Raw genomic sequence first — 6,000 nt, forward strand, 5'->3', positions numbered from 1 at the left:
GAGGAGCTGACAAGGGAAAAGGGTGAGGATGGGGAGGAGGGCAAGGAAATACGGCGCGCTCGAATGAACATGGAGGAATTTTTTTAAAAAAAATCAAATAATTCAAATCGAAGGAGCTGCGGCAGGCGCTGGGTGGGGGGAGGCATGTGACATGTCTTTGGAGGGCCCCCCCAGAGGCCAGGGCCCCTAGACAGCTGCCTCCCCTTGCCCGATCATAGTTATGCCCCTGCACTACACACCGAAGGTTCAAATTCAGGTTTAGGGTCGAAAACCAACCCATGGTTGGGTGATGAAACCACAATTTCATACATTCAGACAACCACAAACCTGAACCTCTGGCATGTTTGCCTCTGGTTTGGCATTACATCTGAAGGCAGCCAGTGCCTTGAGAAGATTTTCATTTATTGTAGGATTCCATTTCATCAAGTACTTTCAAACCAATATTTTAATTAGGGATGTGCACAAAGCATTTTGTGCACATCCAGGAGTGGGGTGGAGAGCAGGCTCTTTAAAAGTAGGAAGGCAGGTCTTACCTGCCCCTCCATTGCTCCTCTGCTGCCCCCCACTGCCCCACTGTAGCACTGTCAGTATTAAATGCTGCACCATGCAGCTGAAGTGCTGCTCCCATCAGCCCGCAGGTGGTGTTGGGATGTAAATAGCCTCTGTGCATGTGCAGATGCCATTTGCATGGTCAGCAAGATGCTGTTGGCCATGCAAATGGTGTCTGTGGATGCGCAGTTGCCATTTATTTGCCAACACTGTCCATGGGCTTCTGGGAGCAGGGAAGAGACTTGGCCATGATTCTAAACACAACAAGTTGTCAATTGACCCTCCAAAAATGGCCACACCTGTTCTTGCATCTTTAACAGTTGTCAGTTCAGAAACAGCAGGAAGATGTTTATTGCCAGCAAAAGTCTGCCTGTCAAGCTGCTATAAAATGCACAGCTGCACAGGCCAGCTGAAAATTTGGCAACCCTATCCACACAGCATCCCAAAACCTGACAGTGCTAAGCACCACAATATTTCATTAATTTATATTTTATTGAATATTTGATACACCAACTAACAATACAAATGTAAACAATTGAGCAGCTTACCTCTGAATGAGATTGAGGGGAAAGAGGGGTTGGGAAATGTTAGGAAAGACAGAATTGAATATAGGACTAGAATTTCAGGGGTAAGGAAAGGTAGAGAAATAGGGGAGTGGGAAATTATTTGTGATTATGTCTGGTCTTCATTTTGATAAAAATGCATTTTAGTACAGTTATTAGGGTGCTACATTTAAGGAGGAGGAATATTTGCTTCTTTAGGTATACAGTAAAAGCTTTTGAAAGAGATGATATTTCAAATTCTTGGCAGATAGCAATAAAAAATAAAATAAAATGGTGGAAATTTACAGCCTCTTCCCTTCAAAGATAGTATTAGTGACCTGAGATTTCATTGATGTCCCCTCCAATAGCAATAACTTTTTAAAGCATTTGTTATTTACAAGGTAACAAGGAATATGCATTTTTTTCAAACATTTCAGAGTGCTTCAAAGTGAGTCTTGATAGCAGTGTCTTCTTTTGATCACCCCTTTATAATTGGCTCCTTTTAAAGCAAGTATACTTTTGTTTTCTTCCAAGATCAACCACAATTATTTCCTACAGTTTCTGAAATATAAAATAACTTTTTCTGAAAAGAAGGTGCTTAAGTTAATGCTGTCCACCCACATTTTCAAACTGGCTTTCTGGGGGTGGGGGGAATATACAGAAAAGTGTTGGCAGTCTTGTATGAACCCATTTCAGTCTGGCATCTGTGCTCCTAATGCTAACAGAGGACCCAAATGTTCATTGGGCTTAATACAGCAAAAGCTTAATATGAGCTTTTGCCATAAAACGTTCATAAAATTGTTCTTTCACACGATCGCACAGGTGGGTTGGTGGGGGGGAGGCAAGGTTAAGCCTACCTTCCCTGCAGACGATCCGAACTGGCCCCAGCCGTGCTGTGCCACTGCACATACAATCACCCTGGCGGCGATTGGTGTGGCATTCTTGAGGCTGGGGGAATCCCATGACGCACCACATGATGAGCGTGGTGCATTTGGTCAGAGTTTCTTAACCTTGGGCCTCCAGATGTTGTTGGACTACAACTCCCAGAATCCCCAGCCACAAAGGCCATGTTTTGGGATTCTGGGAGTTGTAGTCCAACAACATCTGGGGGGGCCCCAAGGTTAAGAAACCCTGCATTGGGGGATTCTCGTGAGAGACCATCACTATAGGCATTAATCTCTGTGTCAGCACAGGTTGAAAGCAGCCCATGCTGCCACACAATCCTGTAGCCTATGTTAACAGTGTGCTTGCTCTGTTAACCCAGGCTAAGAGCCAGGCTTCAGAGCTGGGTTTGGTGCAGTGGCACTGCTGGGATCCACGTGAACCCTGGCAGTTCTTATGTCTCACCTCCCCCCTGGTCATGTTAACCTCAGGCATGCAGGCTGCTATGGGATAACCAGGGGGCCCTTTTGTGGGCCCTAAGCCCTTAGTACAGTAGCTGCCTGGAGATACTGACCCTGATGCCTGCTCTGAGTGATATTGTTTCTTGTTTCAAGCCAGGGTCAAGCTCATCCAGGGCTGTTCCACTCCTTGGCCATTGGCTATTTTGCCCCCATGCTATTTAATTTATACATGAAACTGCTGGGAGAAGCCATCTTCAAGTGTGGGCTGCCAACTCTACCTGTCTTTTAAATCTGTGGATGCCAGGGAGGCAGTGGATGTCATGAAACTATATCTGGACAGTTCCTAGTTGGATGGGAGCAAACAAACTGAAATTTAATCCAGGTAAAATTGAGGTGCTCTGGGTCAGGAAAACCAGTAATCTGAGGTAAATCTGGCTTTGGATCTGAACAGTGAGGTAAATCTGGTCATGTTCCCAGAAAGATCAGTTTTGTAGCTTGGGGGTTCTCCTAGACTCAATGCTATCCCTGGAGGCTCAGGTAGCAGCAGTATCTAGCATTGCCTTTTGCCAGCTTCAGCTGATACACCAGCTTCAACCCTACTTGGATATGTCAGATCTGACCTCACTCACCATGCATTAGTCACATCCAGACTGGATTATTGCAATGCATTCCATGTGAGGCTGCCCTTGAAAAGAGTTTGGAAGCTCTGGCTCCAGAACATTGTTGCAAGGATGCTGGTAGACACTAGTCACCACAAGTTATTACACCCATTTTGCAGAAGCTGCACTAGTTAATAGTTTGCGTCCAAGCTAGATACAAAATGCTGGTTCAGCCGGGGGGCGGGGGGGCTCTATGCCCCATTGCCCCAAGCCACACCCCCATCTGACATCAGATGAAAGGGGCGGGGCAACCTAACCCAGCCATGCCTTCCCCTCCCCATTTCTTGAACTCACCGTTCAGTGAGCCGGTGCAGAGCAGAGCAGGAGGCTGGCCACCACCATGGCTAGAAGCAGCACCGGCTTGACAGCGCGAAGCCGGGCTGGGCGTGAGGTCACTGGGGCTGCCAGGGGCAGAAGTAGATTGGGGCTAGGCAGCCCTTCCTCCGGTGGCTCCTGAATGGCAGCCAAGGGGTGAAGCAACAGCAAGGGGTGGTCTGCTGGGAGGAGGAAGTGTGGGGGGAGGAGAAAGGAAGCCCCAGTGCGCTTCTCATTGTACAGGTGCAAATCGCCACACACCACAGCTGCAGGACACCAGTGCCTGGTGCAGAAAGAGTGATGGTGGCAGGGTGCACCCCAAGTCTTGTGGGACCCTGACTCTCCAGGCCTGGGGATATTTGTCCCCTCTTGTCCAATGGATGCTATGCCTATGGCCCACATAAATCTGCTATGACCCTTTGCTCATCACCCCAGGCCACCTGGGTGGCCCTGCCATTTACTGAAATTTGGTTTGTGGGGACTAGAGGCAGGGTCTTTTTAGTTGTGGCCCCTTGATCCTGAAATCCCCTCCCAGAAGACCTATGCCATACTCCTTCTCTCAGGGTTTTAAGAAACAACTGAAGACTTACATTTTTAGAGATGCTTTTTAGATTTTAATTGCTGTTTGTGTCTAGTGAGTTTTTAAACTATTTGTACATCTGCTTTTAATTGGATCTTTTTAAATTAGAAATGTATTAGAGTTTTATTGTTAGCTGTCCAAGCATTATTGCGAGGGGCCCATTAGAATGGTCCACCCAAAGAGGTTATTGGATCCACTAAGATTCCAAGAAGCCTTGGAGGGATTTAATGTTGGCTTTGCTGGTGATCCTGTTGATGCCCTGGTTGAGAATTGGAACAACTTGTTCACCAGGGCAGTAGACACGATTGCTCCCAAGCGTCCCTCCAACCCGCTTCAAATTTGACCCCTTGGTATACGGAAGATATACGGGGGCTGAAGCGGCAAGGTAGGCGACTGGAGCGCAAGTGGAGGAAGACTCGACTCGAATCTGACAGATTACAACATAGAGCACATCTAAAGATCTATGCTCAGGCTATACATGCGGCAAAGAGGCAGTTCTTTTCTGTCAATATTGCCTCTGTGAGTTCACGTCAAGAAGAGTTGTTCAGGGTTGTGAGGGGGCTAGTATCTGCCCTCCCCCACCTTGAACCAGAATTTGGAGTCATCAGTTACCTGCTACGATGTGTTTAAAGAGTTTTTCGCAGATAAAATCTCTCGGATTTGGGCTGTCCTAGATGGAAACTCCACAATTAATTTGATGTCTGAGCTGGAGGTGCCCAACGACTCCTCTTATGTGATTCAACTGGATCGGTTTCAGTATGTGACTCCTGAGGATGTGGACAAGCTGCTTGGAGCGGTGAGGCCTACCACTTGTTCTTTTGACCCTTGTCCAACATGGCTTGTTTGATCTAGCAGGGAGGTTGTTGTAAACAGCCTGGTGGAAATCATAAATGCTTCTCTGAGGGAGGGCAGGATGCCTCCTTGTCTTAAGGAGGCAATTATTAGACCTCTTCTAAAGAAGCCTGCATTAGATCCCTCAGAGTTGAGCAATTATAGGCCTGTTTCCAACCTCCCATGGCTAGGCAAGGTAATTGAGAGGATGGTGGCCTCTCAGCTCTAGACAGTCTTGGAGGAAACTGATTATCTAGACCCATTTCAAACTGGTTTTCGGGTGGGCTATGGGGTGGAGACTGCCTTAGTTGGCCTGATGGATGATCTCCAATTGGGAATTGACAGAGGAAGTGTGACTCTGTTGGTCCTTTTGGATCTCTCAGCGGCTTTCGATACTATCGACCATAGTATCCTTCTGGAACGTCTGAGGGGGTTGGGGGTGGGAGGCACGCTCCCTGCTGAGATACGATCCTCCCCATCTCTGGCAATTTTCAAAAAATACCTGAAAACCCATCTTTTCACCCAAGCTTTCTCAGCTTCCTAAATTTTGGGGTTTTTAATATTTGGTCTATTTTAAAATTCAAAACCCGATTTTGGGGTTTTTAATCACTGTAATTGTTTAATTGTTTTAAAATGTTTTAAAATTGTTAATTGTTATATTGTTTTTTAATTTGTTTTAGCTCTTTACTGTTTTAGTGGTTTGTTTTAATTGTAAACCACCCTGAGCCATTTTGGAAGGGCGGTATACAAATCAAATTAATAATAATAATAATAATAATAATAATAATAATAATAATAATAATAATAACAACACCAGATATAACTGTAGTCAAGAAGAAAGAAAAACAAGTGAAAATAATCGACATAGCAATACCAGGGGGTAGCAGAATAGAAGAAAAAGAAATAGAAAAAATCACAAAATACAAAGATCTACAAATTGAAATTGAAAGGCTGTGGCAGAAAAAAACAAAATAATCCCAGTGGTCATTGGCGCCCTGGGTGCAGTCCCAAAAGACCTTGAAGAGCACCTCAGCACCATAGGGGCCACAGAAATCACCATCAGCCAATTACAAAAAACAGCTTTACTGGGAACAGCCTATATTCTGCGACGATATCTATAACAATTGACAATAAAATTCTGGCATCCCAGGTCCTTGGGAAGGACTCGATGTCTGGATAAA

Source organism: Hemicordylus capensis, chromosome 2 (genome assembly GCF_027244095.1).
Source record: "Hemicordylus capensis ecotype Gifberg chromosome 2, rHemCap1.1.pri, whole genome shotgun sequence".
Taxonomy (NCBI): Eukaryota; Metazoa; Chordata; class Lepidosauria; order Squamata; family Cordylidae; genus Hemicordylus; species Hemicordylus capensis.